The sequence below is a fragment of the Triticum dicoccoides genome, chromosome 7B, assembly GCF_002162155.2.
Source record: "Triticum dicoccoides isolate Atlit2015 ecotype Zavitan chromosome 7B, WEW_v2.0, whole genome shotgun sequence".
NCBI classification, from domain to species: domain Eukaryota; kingdom Viridiplantae; phylum Streptophyta; class Magnoliopsida; order Poales; family Poaceae; genus Triticum; species Triticum dicoccoides.
Window position 1 is genome coordinate 377,211,496 of NC_041393.1, and position 19,140 is coordinate 377,230,635.

Sequence of the window (19,140 nt, forward strand, 5' to 3'; positions counted from 1 at the left end):
TTCCACCCAAATCTCCGACCCATCCTCGAAAGAAGTGCCACCCTAAGCCATGGTGCATGCAGTATGGCCAGGACCTCAAGGAGCATTTGGGAGAGGATAAGGAAATCACGGCCGCATGCGCGGATGAGATCGCGATGGCTGCTATTCGTGTCAACCCCCAGATCTTGGAGGGGCAACTCACCGTCGAGGCCACCGTTGACGTCTCACGCGCCGACGCCGCTACGCGGTTGGCTGCTTTAAATGAAAGTTCATGGCATTTTCTCGAGGCTACCGTCTGTGCTTTTAACGAAGACTACAAGGTGTTTTCTCAGCGTGCCTCTGCTTACCTCAACTCCAGAGCCAGCAGGTTGGTGCCCGGAGCGGCTCAGGCGACTCACCACTATGAGGAGGGCACCCATAATGCGGAGGCCTCGCCCAGTTCCAAGTCCAAGGAGCCAATCGTCATCGATATCTCTGACAATGAGGAGTAGCTTGTCTTATTAGCTCACTATAAGGACCTATGTTCAGCTAGCTAGCTATGCTGGTTAAGCATGTTCATTTTACCTGTTGCATGTGCTGCTCTTGCCTTTCGTTAACAAATTCTTGTGAATTTTCCTATGTACTATTACGATGCAATTTGATCCTCTAGTATATATGTTCTATATATCGTGTAATGTGGTGCTCAGTTATTAACTGTTTGGTTAATTTGTTGTCATGTTTAGTTAAATGTTTGGCTCAATTCTGCAATGTGATTTTCAATTCTTGTGGGTGCAAATTCGTATTGTCTTGCATGTGAGAAATAAATAGAATTTGGCTGTACAAAATGCATGAGAAACAAATAAAATTGCTATATTTCCAAGTTGTTAAGCATGCTTGGTAGGGTTAACTGTCTGATCTTCTAATGTGTTATATATTGTGCAATGTGGTGCTCAGTTAATGTTTGGTTCATTTGTTGTGGTGTTTAGTCAACTATTTGGTTCAATTATGCAATGCGATGTTCAATTGTTATGGGTGCAATTTTGCATTATCTTCCATGTGAAAAATCAATCGAATTGGCTGTACTAAATACATGAGAAACAAATACAATTGCTATATTTTCAAGTTGTTAAGCATGCTTGGTGTGGTTAATTGTGTGATCTTCTAGTATCTTATATTGTGCAATGTGGTGCTCAGTTAATGTTTGGTTCATTGGTTCTTGTGTTTAGTTAACTATTTGGTTTAATTTTGCAATGCGATGTTCAATTATGGTGGGCGCACATTTTTGTATTGTTATGCAGGTGAGGAATAAATCGAATTTGGTTGTACTAAATACATGAGAAACATATATAATTCCTATATTTCCGAGTTCTTGATCATGCTTGGTTTGGATAAATGGCTTTTCCATGTGGCTCAAATTAATCTCCTGAATCTGCAATGTGTTTATTTTTCATCAACATATTTTACTGATAGTATGCCAACCCTCACTTAACCTGATAAATAACTACCTTATATGTGTTGCAGGGAAACAATGGGAGGGACTATGGTTTACCATCGAGGTTTCCGCATGCATGGTCCTTTCACTACTAGAATCAGGATGTTTGCCGTCAGCCAACTCTTTGTCGTCCATTAGCTGACAGCAAAGGAAGTCTTTGCCATCATCTTATGTAAAACTGACGGCAAAGAAAGAGCTGATGGCAAAGATCATGTTTGCCTTCAGCCTGCTCTTTGCCGTCAGCTAGCTGACGGCATAGAAGCTTGGCCGTCTGCTTGTAGATGGCAAAGAGGGTGGGTAGCCCACTAATGAGGATGACCTAATGGCCACTTTCTTTGCCATCTTCTAGCAGAGGCAAAGAAAGTGGCCAACCTAACGGCCATGTCCCCCGGCTACTTTCTTTGTCGTTTGTCGTTTGCGACCTATCTAAAAAGCGGCCAGCACCCGCACCCTACCTCTCTCTCTCTCCTCACTCTCTCTCTCCCCTCACCTCACCGGCGCCGCCGCCCCCATGCCCGAGCCACCCCGCCCCTGACCCCCACAGCTCCGGGGCCCCGCCGCCTCCTCCACCATCGCCGGAGCCAAGGTGAGTTTTTTTTATTTTCTCTATTGTTCTTTGTTGTTTAGGATTAGGTGTTATTAATAGGTTTGTGTTAGTGGTAGGTTTAGGTTAGTGCTAGGTTGAGGTTTAGATAATTAGAAGAAGAAGAAGGTTGAAGAAAAGAAGAATAAGTAGAAGAAGAGGAAAAAGGAAAAAAGGAAGAGGGTCGTGGATCACCGGTCGCCGAGGGGATAGATGGTGGAGGCAGTGGGTCCCGCTGGTCCCGACACCGCTGCCCATGCCGAGAATCCCCTGGTCCGAGTGCTAACCCGTCGACCGTGCGTCGCCATACCAGAGGACGCCCGGGGATGAGCGGGTTAGGGGGTTTCCTCAACATCGATGGAACCCTATAAAGCAAGTATCGTCGGTGCGAGATGGTGTCGAACACTACATCCACGTCGCACAAGTGACGCCGGCATCTGGCATCCCGTAGCAACAGTTATCGGGTTCGATGTCGGTCGAACACCTATGCGGATTTGTCTTGCAGCCTCTGCGATGAAGACTAAATGCCAAGTGTTGAAACTTGAAACCACCCAAACTGACTCAAGTCGGTTTGGTTGTTTGAAGTTTCAAAACCTGGCTTTAATCCTCGTCGCAGAGGCTACCAGACAAATTCGCCAAGGTGTTCCACTGTCTTCGGCCCCCAGAACTATTGTTGCGGGACGCCGGGCGCCGACATCACTTGTGGGATGTGGATCTAGTGTTCAACGCCGACCGCCACATGTATCTCGCATCGATGATATGCTATTTAGTGTTCCATCAACGCCGAGGAACACCCTAACCCGCTTGTCCTGTTGTAAATATTTAGTTAGGTTGACGGAAAAAACAATATTGCTATGTTACTCATCTTCCGATTTAAATGTGCAGTTTTTTCGTCGCTGCGAGGGTCTAGTATTTGACGAGCTCCGCCCCTGTGTTCGTGCATGAGCAGAAATGACATCGCCTTCTTCCCCTTCATTTGCTCTATTCCGGTCTTCGTGCCGATGAAACTTGCTAGCTATAGGTGTCTTCAATCATCAGTATGCGTGACCACTATGTGTCTCCCGTTTGAAAGGGTTACATCTATAAATATGCATGCGTTTGCATATTTATAACCGTGATTCTTTCGAATTGTTCAATGTTATCCATGGACAGGCCGAATATGTGTAGATTGGGTTCGTTTTCCCATATGCTCTGCTCCGGATCCGATGCAAAATTTCATCAGTGCCTCCCTGTTTTTCTCTGGGTACACATCCTCTCTTTGCCGAGACGTGTATCAGGAGAACAGCGGGGAGGTGCTGCCGAAATTTTGCATCGGATCCGGAGTAGAGCATGGGAAAACGAACCCAATCTACACATACTCGGGTGGGATTAGGACCTATCGTTACCTATTAGCGTCTAGGTTGCATGGACTTAATAAAAGTGACAAACTCCATTAACTGATGAATATATACATGCTGATATATATATATATATATATATATATATATATATATATATATATATATATATATATATATATATATATATATAACATTCTTAAAAAGTTCCTCCCCACTTCTATCTATTCTCTCAACATGCACACTATCCACATTAGCTTTATGCCACATCATCAATCAGTTTGCAAAATCAGCCTTACACACACTATGGTCATCGGGTCATGGTGTTGAAAGAAAAAACAGTTTTTTACCTCTACCATAGCAGCCGCTCATCTGGTCATCACAATCTTTTCCCCATCCCGCACGGCCGGCCGCCCCATCGAATCTACAGCGCCGGCCTACCCTCCTCCCTCCGGCATCCTTGCCGCGCCCACGGTGACCTCGCCTCACCACTGGAGCCCCTCTCGTCTGGCGCACTTCCTCCTCTTCTCCCTCCCATCTACTCCTCCTCTGGCGATGCGCCCTGCCATGCATCTGCCGCGCCACAAGCACAACGCCGGCTGTCCACCGCGATTCCTCCTCTGCCTTCGCCGGTCACCTCATCCCGCTGCGCCCACGGCCATCCACCGTGCCCACCAGCCGAGCCACAGGCAGAGCGCCGACTATCTGACGCGCTTCCTCCTTTCTCTCCTATCGCTGTGCCCACGGCGCCCACACATCCACCATGCCAACCATGCGCGCCGCCACCCCTGTACGCCTCCTCCTCCGCCAGACTGACTCCCAATCCCACCTTCAAGCCGCCGCCGCTGCTCACGGCTCCATTAGACCCTCCCCTCGCAGCACACTTTCCTCAGCTCCGAGCATGACGCAGGTCGTCCGCCATGGTCCAGTGTCGTCCGCCATGGTCACCGTCCACCCAGAATAGACCCTCTGTACCCCGTTCCTCTGCTTCGCAGCGTGGATGGCGAGGAGCCCGATTCAAAGGCGATGTGAGCACTTCCGCATTTACTTCACTACTGCTCGCTAGGTTTCTGAAGCTAGAAGCTGGAGATCCTCAAATTTTTCGTTTGCTGACACCAAACCAGCCCACTTTGTGGACGCCTTAGCAGCCCAATGCTCCCAATGGCCCATGATGTTTATCTTCTTCGATGCCATCACTTGAACCCTTCAGCTGCTGGTTATTAGTGATTGACGCTTCATTTCCTCTCCCCAAGATCTCTGCAGAAGAAACTGATGGATTCCTCTTTAAATTTGGTGCTCCACCTGAACGCATTTTGTACCAATCATCCTCCACACGGGTGGGCGTCTGCCATACCGCTCATAACCGTACCACGATTGTTCCCGCCGGCGGTGGCTATGGCGGGGACAACGAGACACTGGGGAAGTTGTCCACACGAGTTGCTCTATGAGGCGAGGCCAGTGGAGGATAGGCAGGGGCACACAATTGTTGCGTACAGGCAAGGGGTTTTCTCGACTACCCTGGACTCGAGCTGCCGCAGCAACCGTCGATTCTAGGTTATGACTCCTGACCATGATTTAACTATTGATTTTCGGAAGAAAAAATGGTTTATTCCAGTACTGTTCATCCTCTTTTGATGTTCTGAAATGTCATGCAGCAATTTGACTGATTCGAGTGACGTCCAAGGGAGTTTATTCATGTACATATATTCATTTGTCCGATGTCTTGAGTAAACAAGAAGCCACCCTCCAGTAGCACCACCTGTAAGTTACCCAGTCAATCTATTTCAATCTATTTTTGTTAAAGGCTCAATGTATACATAGTACATCATAAATTATTTTTTCTTTCATGCTTATGATGTACAGATTATACACAATGAGTGCTAGCTTCGAATTAACTCGAGCTGTTTCAGAGTGATGCATTACTTGCTGCAGTCTTATTCTGAACTTTTTCCTAATTTTTATTTTCCTAACTGTTTTTTTATCTTGAGATGTTTTTAAACAGATGGGAGTGTCCCTAATACCCTGCTTATTGCAAATTTTGAAGTTGTCAGGCCATGGGTTGCAGCTGCAGAACACATATCACAGGTTATTCAGTGTTAATTGCCTTCCCATTACAATTTCAGTTTGTTCGTGCAGAGTAGTGCGATTTTTCATATGCATGTAAATATATAGGTCTGGTCTCTTAGGTCCTGCACAGCAGTTCTTAGTTAACCTTCTCCGCCAGTTTCTTATAATGGATTAATGGTATAATTAAGGTGATTGCTCGAATTTTTATGTATTTATCGTGTGGAGTATACTTACATTAACATGCTCGTGAGGGCCTAAACTAGGAATTCTTCATACTGATCATTAATTGTTTCAGGATAGAGCTAACACATCTATTTTGTACTGCAGTTCAATGAGGAAGCATGATCACCTTTTATGAAGAAATACAAGACTATTCACTCGGAGAGGTACTAATTTGTCATGCATACCTCCTAAGTTGCAACTATATAGTATCTAAGTAATCTTCTTTACAGGCCCTTAGCCGATACACATCTCCAGCCCTCCATTACATCCACTCTTTAATTCTACTCTTCCTATTTGAATTGTTCCCATGGGTGATCGGAATCAGAATTGCTCTGCTACGAAATCTCTGTGTCTTCTTAAAAAATCATAGAATTGATAGCCTATTTTGGGGAAGTCGTATACTAAAGCTATGAATTATACTACTATGTTAGCTTCCTGAAGGTATTTAGGAAAAAAATGGGGCTTGAAGACGTTGCCATGATTATTTCTATAACGGGGTACAGAGAAGCATTTTTTTTGTCAAGTGACTTTCTATTATGCAGATGTGCAATGTATGATGAAAGCACCCATAAATATGACACCGAGAGTTCTTAATCCATATTTATTTTGAATAGCCGTATATTTTAATTAGTTCTAAGTTGATGACATGCATGTTTAAAAGCAGCACCAATTTTCATACTTACTGTAATGTACAAACATCCTCATTTGTTGCTAGGTTTGCTACCGTTCATAGGACGAGAATGTGTTTATGTGTCGGGGGAGTATTATTCTCATATATTTCTAATTTTATTCTTGACAATTTATTACTATAAATTCCTGCAGCAATGCGCAGGGTATCATCTAGTTTCTTATGTGTCCAGTAGCTAGGCAAGATGAGTGATCGTGCGTGGATGTACACCGATCACACTAGTTAAAAAGACATGACCATTGAATGGTTAACAAAACCCAACAGGTTTCTGAGAGCCGCATTTGCAAATGGTCAGAGGACAACCCGGTGCCCCTGTGCCGGGTGCGATAATTGGCACAAGAGGACATAGGATGAAATGGGCAAACACCTGCAGAAGAGGGGTTTTACGTCAGGTTATACGGTGTGGACATTTCATGGCGAGTCTGCCCAACGTGCCAGAGCTGAGGTGCTTTGTCGTTGCACCGATGAGCATGGTACCGGGATGGAAGACATGGTGCAAGACTTTGATGATGCTCGAGACTCGGACGATGAGATGGAGTAATCTGCAAAGGCCTTCAATGAAATGTTGGAGTCTTCAAAACGTCCTCTCCACGAGCACACCGAGCTTTGTCAGCTGGATGCCATCTCACTAATAATGGCTCTGAAGGCTCAATTCAAGTTGGGCAGAGAATGCTACAACGCGATGATGATAGTATTTGGACGTTTTCTACCCAAAGGACATGTACTACCTGCAAACCTGTATCAGTCAGACAAAATCCTCCGTGCTCTTAAGATGCCCTATGAGAAGATACATGCATGTGAGAAAGGATGTGCCTTATTTAGGCTTCAGTATGCGGACTTGAACTATTGTCCCATTTGCAAGTCATCCAAGTATGCTGTGGTAGACAACGGTATGGTGAGAAGACGCAGACCAAAATCCCCGTTAATGTTCTTTGGTATATGTCAATCGTACCAAGACTTCAACGTCTTTTCATGGTCGAAGAGACGGCCAGACAGATGAGATGGCACAAAACACGCAAAAGAACCCAACTAGATGCAGATGGGAAGATGATGATGGTGCACACATCAGACGGTGAAGCGTGGAAGCGCTTCGATGCATTACATGTGGACAAAGCTGCAGATCCGAGGCATCCTCGAGTTGCCATCAGCATGGATGGGTTTTGTGTGTTTGGTCTGACGGCAGCCCAATACAGTTGTTGGCCCGTATTTGTCATTTCACTCAATCTCCCCCTCCGGACAGATTATGCAAAGAAAGAACATTTTCCCGATGTTGATAATTCCAAGGCCCAACTATCCGAGGAAGAATATGAATGCGTACATGCAGCCGTTGAAGGACGAATTGCAAGAAGCATGGGATAATGGGTTCAAGACATACGACGCCTTTAGAAAATGGAACTTCATAATGGGTGTCTGGTACATGTACTCGACGCATGACTTACCGGCGTATGCGCTATTCATTGGCTGGTGTGTGCATGGAAGGTTCCCATGCCCCACATGCAAGGGAGCCCTTTAGTTTCATCGGCTTCAGGCCGGTCGCAAGTTTTCTTGTTTCGACTTGCATAGAAAGTCCCTGGATCCTCGCCATAAGTACAGGAAAGACAAGAAGAAATTCATCAAAGGTAGAGTTGTCAAAAACTCTGCATCACCTGCGTTGACAGGCCAAGAGACCCTGGATCAGTTAAACACTCTCGAGCTAGATCTAAAGCGTCCAGGATATTTCAAGGGGTATAATTCGAAACACGCCTGGACTCACAAGACATGTTTGTGGGATCTACCTTACTTCAAAGACCTCCTTTGCCCACACAACATCTACGTGATGCACACTTTTTGGTACTTTTTTGATACATTGTTCGGCATAGATGGGAAGTCAAAGGATAATACTAAGGCTAGAGTGGATCAGGCGGCGCTATGTCATAGACCATTACAAAACATGCAACCACCAAAAGGAAAGCAGAACTGGACAAAGCCAAAGGCATGGTTCAATCTTGGAAGGCCATCTCTGAGGGAAATTATCTTGTGGGTGAAAATGCAGTTGATGTTCCCCGATGGGTATGCAGTGAATCTAAAGAGGAGAGCGAGTCTTGAAAACTGAAGATATTTGGTCTCAAGAGTCATGATTGGCACATATGGATTGAGCGGCTAATGCCGGTGATGTTGTGTGGCTTCATCCCTGAGGATGAATGGCTAGTACTGGCAGAGTTGAGCTATTTCTTCCATGTTCTTTGTGCGAAAGAACTATTGCCTGGCTTGCTACAATAAATGGAAGAGCTGACGCCGGAGTTGATCTGCAAGTTAGAGAAGATCTTTCCGCGGGGGTTCTTTAACCCAATGCTGCACTTGATTTTGCATCTACCAACCGAGGCAAGATTGGGGAGGGGGGGCATGCAAAATCGTTGGTGCTACACAACTGAGAGGATACAGAAGACGCTTCAAGCAAAATATAAAAATAAATGTAGAATTGAAGCATCGATGGCCGATGCATTCAATACTGAGGAGGCGACAAACTTCGTGACAGCACACTACGAAGACAAAATTCGTCATTTGCATAATCCGAAGCCTCGGTACAATGCTGGCGACCCTAAAAAGGGTCGATCCAACCTCACCCTATTCAAAGGGGATCTTGCACCAGCCGGTGCTTCTAATTCCTTAACGTTGGATTTCGAAGAATGGCAGACCATTTCGTTGTATATCTTCAACAACCTAACAGAAGTGCAGCTGTACATCAAGTATGTTCTCGGTGCATTGTTTCGCAACTTCTAATTCCTTTGAAATGCACTTATTCCCGGATAAATTTGATACAGTCGATATGTCACCAAATTCTTGTATGGAGTGGTGATCTAAAAGGATTCCGTCGAAGAGTATGAGCTTCTGGCAAAGCATGGAGGTGGCTATCCCGATTTCATCTCTTGGTTCAAACAAACAGTAATTTCCATTAGACCATTTCATTTCTTTGTCTAATTTGCGGCTAATGCAACAATCCCTTTCGTATTAAACTTGTAGGCTAATTTAGAGTTTACGGACGCCGAATTGAGACAAGTCGCTAATGGTTTTGACTTTAAGGTCCGTTCATTTGACAAATACGACATCAACGGGTATCGCTTTCGTACCTATGGCAAAGAGCAATCTATGGCCGACTGGTCTACAAGTTGTTGTGTCTCTGCTATCGGCGAAGGAGATACTGAGTATTATGGAAGAGTTGAAGCAATTTATGAACTTCAATTCTATGGTACAAACCCACCAAATGTCGTAGTCTTCAAATGTTATTGGTTCTAGCCGAAGGAGACTAGAAGGACTCATGAACATATAGGGCTAGTGGAAATGCAACAAAGCACCCATTTGGATGTTCCCGATGTCTAAATTATGGCTGAACAGGCAACCCAAGTTTTCTATCTACCATGGGCCTGTCAAAATGATCCAAATCTCAATGGTTGGGATGTCGTTTATGAAGTACCGCCATGTGTGAGACCACTGATATCGCTTGAAGCTACGTTGGTATTTCCCCAAAGAGGAAGGGATGATGCAGCACAATGGTGGTAGGTATTTCCCTTAGATATGAAATCAAGGTTATCGAACCACTAGGAGAACCTAGCAACACAACTTAAACAGCCCCTACGCACAAAGAACAAAACCTCGCAACCCGACATGTTAAAGGGGTTGTCAATCCCTTTCGGGGTATGGCGCCTCAATATAGGCAACAAACGTGAGGTAAATTTGTAGATGGGATAAATAGATCACGGAACAAATAAATTGCAGGAAGGTATTTTTTGGTTTAATAGATCTGAAAATAAACGCAAGGAAAAAGTAGATCACAAGGCAAATATATGAGAAAGAAGACCTGGGGGCCGTAGGTTTCACTAGTGGCTTCTCTCGAGAAAAATAGCAAACGGGGGTGAACATATTACTGTTGGGCAATTGATAGAACTTCAAATAATCTTGACGATATCCAGGCAATGATCATTACATAGGCATCACATGCAAGATTAGTAGACCGACTCCTGCCTGCATCTACTACTATTACTCCACACATCGACTGCTATCCAGCATGCATCTAGTGTATTAAGTTCATGGAAAAATGGAGTAATGCAATAAGAACGATGACATGATGTAGACAAGATACGTTTATCTATTGCGGTAGATATGGATCCCATCTTTTATCCTTAGTAGCAACGATACATACGTATCGGTTCGCTTTCTGTCACTGGGATCAAACACCGTAAGATTGAACCCACTACTGGGCACCTCTTCCCATTGCAAGATAAATATATCAAGTTGGCCAAACAAAACCCAAATATCAAAGAAGAAATACGAGGCTATAAGAGATCACGCATATAAGAGATCAATGAACTCAAATAACTTCCATGGATATGAAATGATATAACTGATCGTAAACTCGACATTCATCAGATCCCAACAAACACACCGCCAAAAGAATTACATCATATGGGTCTCCAAGAGATCATTGTATTGATAATCAAGAGAGAGAGAGAGAGAGAGAGGAAGCCATCTAGCTACTAACTACGGACCCGAAGGTCTACAAAGAACTACTCACGCATCATCGGAGAGGCACCAACGGAAGTGGTGAACCCCTCCGTGATGGTGTCTAGATTGGATCTTGTGGTTCTGGACTCTGCGGCGGCTGGATGAAAATTTCGTCGACTCCCCTAGGGTTTCTGGAATATTGGGGTATTTATAGAGCAAATAGTTGGTCCAGGGGGCACCCGAGGTGGGCACAACCCACCAGGGCGCGCCTGGGCCTCCTGGCGCGCCCTAGTGGGTTGTCCCCTCCTCGGGACTCCCCCCAGGTGCAACCAGGGCCCGTTGTGTTCCTTCTGGCCCATAAAAAATCATCGTAAATTGGCATGGCATTTGCACCTCATCTGATATTGATTTCCTGCGATGTAAAAAACATGCAGAAAACAACAACTGGCACTTGGCACTATGTCAATAGGTTAGTACCAAAAATGATATAAAATGACTATAAAATGATTATAAAACATTCAAGATTGATAATAAAACAACATGGAATAATCAAAAATTATAGATACATTGGAGACGTATCAATCACTTCCCCCCAATGAAGACGATTATGAACCTAACATTAACCCAGACACATATGAAGGAGAATTCTTCCAAGAAACATTTCTTTCCACAAAACTTTTCAAGAACTGCTCTACTTCACCCTAGAACATTTAAGTAGACAGCGACAGTGAATCCGACTTCACCCCTGAGCCGGAATAAGAAGAGCCTGAACTAGAAGGTGTTATTGCCGCGGATGACCTATCAAAGCTTGACCGATTACGTAAAGGTGGCCTTCCACATGATGATGCATTTATTAATGATGATGATGAGCACGCCATTACTGATAGTGATGATGATGATGCATTTATTGATCCCGGAGCATTTATTGAACCCGACGATCCAGATTATTATTAGGTATTCAATTTTTTTATGTTGTACTTGATTTATATAGTTACTTGTATGATTGTATGATTTATATAGTTACTTGTATAATCTTCTTACTTTGTATGATTGTTTATTATACATAGTGCCATGGTCTTGATATCCGTTCCCGTCAGCCCTCGCCCGCTTTATGATTCGGATATGGTAAATTCTCTTTTATAACTATTTGTTGCATTTCGCATTTATGACAATTATGGCCATCATGTTGACATAGAGATATTTTAATCTAGGAGGTATGTGAACCGGAATTTGCAAACGACCCTCTTGTCGAGAAGTTAAATTTAGTTGAAAAAGAAAATGAGTATTTGAAAGAAAAAAAAGAATTGAAGAAGAGAAGATGAAATTGGAGTTGTATGTTGTCGATGTCGTCGATGATTACAAGATGAAGATGAATGCAGCTTGAAGATGGATGCAATGCACTTGAACATTAAGAAGATTAAAAAATATGCCATTGATAATGAGGCTTGGTATCATTATGTCGTTGGATCAATTGTTATCTTAGTTGCGATCTTCATCGCATTTGTTGTGATGAGGGTAAGTTTTCTCTAGTGTTTGGCTTAAAAAATCCATACTTAGCTTATTTTCCTCCTAAATGGCATAATTACCTAAGTTAGATAAAAAATGAGCTATACTTACATAAGTTGGCTCAAAAATGGCATCATCACCTAGGTTAGCACAAAAATGACCTATACTTACCTTGTTTTTCTCCAAATTGATATAATAAGCTTACCATTTTGTCTAGGATAGCTCTAAAATGACCTACACATATCATTTTGTCCTCCAAAATGAATAAATATGCTTAGTTAGCTCAAAAATGACCTATACTTAGCTTCTTCAGTTCATTTATGACATACTTATCATACTTAGGTCAAAAATGGCATGATAATCTTTGTTACCTCCGAAATGACATAGACTTAGCTTATTTTCCTCGAAAATGACATAATAACCTTACTAAGCTCCAAAATGACCTATTTACCTAGCTTAGCTTGAAAATGACATACACTTAGCATTTTTACCTAGCTTAGCTAAAAAATGGCATTTTTACCTACCTTAGTTAGAAGAAGAAGATAAAGAAGAGGAGAGGATAAAAAGAAAGAGAAGAAAAATTATTCTTCTTGTTCTTCTTCTTTTTCTAACTAGTCTTCTTCTTCTAGTCTTTTTCTTCTTCTTCTTCTTCTAACTTTCTTCTTTCCCAATTTGCAGATTTGCTTTAAATGAGGAAGCTTGCGTTGATGGAGTCTACTCTTCTCTTTGTGCTTCTTTCTTGTTTTGATTTTGTAGGATGAACAATGTGAAACTTGCTACCTATATATGTATGTATGGATGAAACCATTATATGCTTATTGTTGGATATGTTGGCTAGCTATATATGTTGCATATGGACTTTTTATTTGGTATGTATATGTGTTGGATGATCATATCCATATGGCAAGGATATGATTTGATATGTATATGTGTTGGTATGCTTGTTGGAAGTATTTTGAAATGTGTGTGTGTGTGTGTGTATCTGTGAAATTCTGTGAAATTGATTGAATTTAAGAAATAACAGAAAAATCAGGGGCTATACAGGCACTTTGCTGTCAGCCAGCAAACGGCAAAGCTATCACGTGACAGCTACGTGTGCAATCTGGGGTGCACTGGGCTGGCCTATATGGCATGCTTTGCCATCTTCTGGCAAACGGCAAAGACCTTTGCATCTTTGTCGTCTGCCAGGAGAGGGCAAAACATGCCACGTGTCAGCTACCAGGGGGTATCTGGGCTGGCCTATTTGGGCACTTTGTCGTCTGCCAGTAGACGACAAAGCACGCCGTTAACCCCTTAACGGACCTAAGCTGCCACGTGTGCTATCCAGGCCCTTTGCCGTCTGCTGGCAGACGACGAAGACCTTTGCATCTTTGTCGTCCGCCAGCAAACGACAAAGAGCCCTTTGTTGTAGTTCGTTCAGCCGGATGTGTTGCCGTCTGCTGGCGGACGGAAAAGGCCTTTGCCGTCCGCCGGGCATGCCTTTGCCGTCACCCATGGCAGACGGCAAAGACCCTGATTCATGTAGTGTTTGTCTAATAGCACATTATTGTTCAATTGCAGGAACCAGTCTAATATTTAGATTTTTAACAATTTGGTCTTGCACATGTAGGTCCTGCTGTAAGAGGTTTTGACCCAATGTTCGACCCATTTTGCATATGGGGAAATGAGTTGTCCATGAATATCAGTCAAGTCAAGAAACTGAGAAAGATTGTTAGGATAAAGAAACTAGCGATGAAAAACAACAAGATCTTCATATACACAATGAAGAAGACATAAGTGAAATACATGATGGTACTAACTCTTATACCTTTTCTTTTTATTCCTTTGCGCCATTTCAAAATTTAGAGAAGATATTTATGCATATCTTTGTTTTCAGGCCTTTCCAAAGCAGTTTACTGATGATTACGTCTCAAACAACCTGTATGGTCAGGAGTCGAGGGAGATATTCATACAACACCCATGGTACAATATTGATGTCTTCCTCAAGAGGACGAAGGATGGGAGGTCAATCATCCACAGGCATTGGCTTAAAGCTGCAAGGACCTTCAACATCATTGAAGGCTCAATGTTCGCCTTCCGCTTCAGAAGTTTCCAGATGAGATTCATCTGTCTATCTACCATCTATGATGCTAATTCCAAAGGTTATAGATGTTGCATGTGAAACTTGGTGCTGGTGTTGTTGTGTAATAGGGTAGCTAGCTATATGCCTATATGGTGTAAGTGAGTGTTGAAGCTATATGATGTTGTACTCTGATGTATTTCAATTATGAAATCATGGTTCTGTAATACAAAAATGAAATATATTGTGTGCTTAATATGAAATGTCAATTTGATTAATAAATGGATTAATAATAATAGGCCAATTAGCCTGCTTATTTTGTTTTTTATTGCAACGGTTATGGAGAAAACACCGTGGGCGATGACCTCAGACAACCCACACAGTTTCTAGGAACTAAACGTGTTAGATCAATGAACAATCACACATGACTTCCTCTTGAAAATTGTTTGCATTAGGCCACCTTGCGCAAACATTTTCCACATAAAAAGTGTGTGTGATGGACAACCTATACCACCCAGTTTCTTCTAGGCATCGTGTGTGATGCATTCAATAACGCAAACGATAAAATTGTTAATATCACGTGCAATGGCAACACTATCATAGACGATTTGATGGGGAAGATTGTGTGTGATGTACGTGTGAATGGAAAGGTTTGTTTGGGATTCACCATGTAGGACGTACATACGAACGGAAACGTATTTCCTGGATTGACGGTGTGTGATGTACATACAAACGGAACATATTTCTTGGATTGATTGCGTAGGATGTACATCCGAACGGAGACATATGTCATGGATTCACTGTGTAGGATGTACTTATGAACATAAATGATTGGGCGTGTATAATTGTCTGCCAGGGCTTGCCTGATTGCACACGAGCTCTTTTTGCCTTGCGTGTGTGACTGGAGGGCCAATCTCCGACGGTCTCTGGGTCGTGTGGGAGGACTCCCCTATCGCACACACAGGCAAGGCGATGGTTTAAAACTCAGTCGCAGAAAGGGGTAAGAACCGTTGGTATAGCAGCTAGTTGCACTAGTGATATACTACACGTCATGAACCTCGCTCCATGTGGGGATCAGACTTTACGGTTTTCAAGGTAGGTGCCATGTCAAAGTTGTGCATTGGGTATTCAAACATCAAAACCACACCTCCATACATATGTTTGGCCCACATGCAAGCGATGGTTTTCCTCTGGCACTCGCTCAAGCGGTTATTGGCGATGCTTCCATCTGTGGGCCCGCTTGGTCCATCACTTTGACTAAGAGCGAGAGAGGTTAATTTGACTTAGGAGGGGATTAATTTTCAATTTGTCTTACGATATAGGTCATGCTAAGATTACATAGTATAGTTTGAGCGCATGTGTATGCATGAATCCCTCCCACTGGATCGAAGGGGGGCGGCACACGACACGTCATGAATCTTGCTCTGTGTGGGGACTGTATGGTTTTTGAAGTAGGCGCCACATCAATGTTGTGCATTGGGTATTCAAACATGCATCCATCACACACCTTGATACATATATTGGGGACACATGCATGCAGTGGTTGTTTTCAAACACTTTACCTCATGTGGTTATCGGAGGCAAGCCTATTCGTGGGCCCATATGGACATCCATCACTTCGACCGACAACAAGAGAGGTTACCAGGCTGGATTCGTCTTCTTTGATCCATGTTACGGTATATAGTAGGTCATGGTGAGATTCCAGACCTAAGTTTGAGCGCATGCATACACATGAATCCCTCTCACCGTCTGGAAAAGTGGGGTGACAGACATACTACGCGTCGTGAACCCTCGCTCTGTGTGGAGACTATTCTGGTGCCAAAACACGGTGCCACATCAAAGTTGTGCATTGGGTATTCAAACACCACACAACACTTCCATACATATGTTTGGGCCACATGCAGGTGGTGGTTATCTTTGGGCACTCCCTCGTGTGGTTATTGGCGACAAGGTAGCCCATCTGTAGGGCCGCGTGGACGTCCATCACTTTGACCAACAATGAGAGAGGTTATACGACCAAGGTGGATTCTTCTTGGTACCTGTTACAGTACGACTTGGTGAGATGCCCTCTCTCATCGACTCAAAGTGTGTGTGTGTGTGTGTGTGTGTGTGTGTGTGTGTGTGTGTGTGTGTGGAAAGGGGACTACTTCGCCAGGCATATGTGCCACATCAAAGTTGTGAATTGGGTATTTAAATACCACACCACCTTTTTCATACATATAGTTGGGCCACCCGCAGGTGGTTCGTATGTGGTCTCACCCATCTCGCGCCACACACACACATTTGTGGGCCTGCAGACGATCCACCTTTGACCGAAAGAAAAAGGGGTTTAACCATGATGGACTCCTATAGGTTTTGTGTTATAGTAGGGTGAGATGCTAGACCTAGCTATTTGGGGGCATGCATTCATAGCTAGGATTTCCCTTCCGCCGACATGAAGTGGGGGGGGGGGGACTAGCAATATTGTGCGCTCTCTGAGACCGGTGCCACATCAAAGTTGTGCATTGGGTATTTGAACATCAAACCACCCTTTTCATACATATATTTGGTCCACATGCAAATGTGTTTGTGTTCTGACCCTTTCCCGCATTTTTTTTGCCAAATTTACAAACAGCAGATGAGTCGGATGCAACAGCCTTCTGCGATTGCAGATGCAATAGACACAGTGCCTTAGACTATCCATGTGCCACGCTCGTTCCCGTGTCACTCACATCAGCAAAGTCGATTGGGCTCCACGAGGCTTCCCTCGCAATGTGAAAAATATCTACCTGCCTGGAGGTTGTTTTTGTTTGATAGCACGCAAGTATAATGTTTGGACTGTGTGCGATGTTTGTTGCTCCGCTCGCGCCTCCATCCCTCGCAATCTCAAAAATATCTGCCCGACTGGAGGGTTTTTCTGTTTGATATAGCACACGATTATTGTGTTTGGACCTTGTGAGATGTTTGTTTCTCAATCCCTCCATCCAAATTATCAGTAGCCCCGACATTTTACTCCCGCCTAGTAAAATTTTTAGTAGCCACGTCATTTCCTCAAACACCAGCTTGCCCCCTCCACACCCCCACAAAACCTCTGCTCACACAAACACACCGCCCATCCCTTGCTTAAAACCCTAGCAAGGTTGTCACCGCTGGCACCACCACGCTTCCTTCATTGTCAACATCTGTCGGTCTGCCCGTGCAGGTCACCCACCGATCTTCGTATAGTCGCCCTGAGGTTCTTCGATGATGCCTTCAAAACGCCCCCTTTCCAACAGATCCCCATCACCCTCCCCCACTCCATAGCGTTGCAGCCTAAGCCCGACTATGCTTCCTAGGGAGCTCAAGGAGTGAATGGCTCAAAAGAGGTTTATTGCGGCCTCTTTGCTCGACGATGGTGAGGTGGCCGCCGAGGCCGTCGTGGAAGCTATCGATGATGATTGGCCACATGCTCTCAATCAGTGGGCTAGAGTATGTTAGTATGTCACGGATGCTGGCTACAACATCGAGGTCGTTGATAGTGATGGCCTAACACGGGCTATGTCACAGGTTAAGAGGCCCACCCAACCCCTCGGGTTCAACCGCCGCGGATCTTATCCATGGCACTGCCGCTGATCTCCTCTATCTCACTATCAAGAATTGTCCATCCTTCATCCCATCAGCTCCTTTTGTCATTTCTGAAGGATAGGTTCTGCGAAGCTAGCTTGGGATCCTCAGCTGCCAAGTCAGACCTCATCGACGGCGACTACGAGGAGAGCACCCTCTTTGGCTCTTACAAGAGGAAAGAGCACATCTATGACATCAGGGAGGGCACCCTACAGTCGTGCTCTTACAAGGGGAAGGATCCCATCTGCCACAACATGTAGCGCACCCAGAGTTCGTGGTCTTCCAATGGGAAGGAGCCCATCTATGACAAGTGAGGAAACCCATGATTTGTTTTGTCGTGCCTCTTCACAATGAGAAACTGTCGGCGTTCTGGGAACGGGGGTACCCAGACTTGCCTGCCTGCGGCCTGCAGCGTGGCTTAAGGAGTGGCCCAATACGGCCCATCTTCGTCAACACATGCTCAAGACCCCCGCGAGGGGCCAAGCCTCGCGGGGCGGACGACAGGAGGCTTCCTCAGGCACGACCTTGTCAGGCTGGCTCGCGAGGAGGCGGAGAGATCAAGGCGGGGTACCTCACGAGGTGCCCGTGATGCAAGCCATGACGACCAAGGCCAGGCGGGCGCCAGGCGGGCACCGGCCTGCGCAGAGTCCTTGTTTCCTCTTTGGTGCAAAGGGGGCAAGCGCAGGCAAGGGTATCAAGCAAAGGCAACCATTTCGGTGCAACAAGACCAAGACCAGCAGGACGGCAGAACGGAGGTCATCGTGGAGCCCAAGCCAGTGTCATCGTCAGGGTCTTTGGCAGGCGAGGACCAACTTTAGTCAGGATAAGTGTACTAGATGTTCCCCTTCAAAATGGCCAATTGTTGGCGCCCTTCCCGCTCAATATTTGGGAAGAGGCCCGGGGTCTTCGCCCATAAATAGGACTAGCCACCCATAGGGTAGAGGCATCGAAAGAACAAGGATAGAAAGACACAGAGAGAGAGAGAGAGAGAGAAGCGACTGAACTCCCCCTAGCAGTTCATCACACCTGTAAGTGCATCTAGTGCCCCTTAGTGATTTTGGTGTATTGAAGACTTATAGGTTAAGGGACTAATGCATTTGTGAGTATACACAGGTCTATAATTCTATGAGGAGTTTGATATTTACAGAGAAAGTCGACCCCTAAAAA

The 19,140-nt window shown here is 44.6% G+C and overlaps 1 long non-coding RNA gene across 3 annotated transcripts; it reads left to right on the forward strand.

The window, feature by feature from the left end:
* Window positions 1–3,743: 3,743 nt before the first annotated feature.
* Window positions 3,744–11,949, forward strand: LOC119340634. 3 transcript variants are annotated; one of them, XR_005164628.1, is made up of 5 exons: window positions 3,744–4,924; window positions 5,026–5,131; window positions 5,373–5,455; window positions 5,765–5,823; window positions 11,894–11,949. It is a non-coding gene; the product is annotated as an uncharacterized LOC119340634 (long non-coding RNA). The 3 variants fall into 3 exon arrangements; XR_005164626.1 differs by having other exon boundaries at window positions 3,744–5,131; XR_005164627.1 differs by lacking the exon at window positions 11,894–11,949 and adding an exon at window positions 5,890–6,894 and having other exon boundaries at window positions 3,744–5,131.
* The last annotated feature ends 7,191 nt before the right edge of the window (window positions 11,950–19,140 follow it).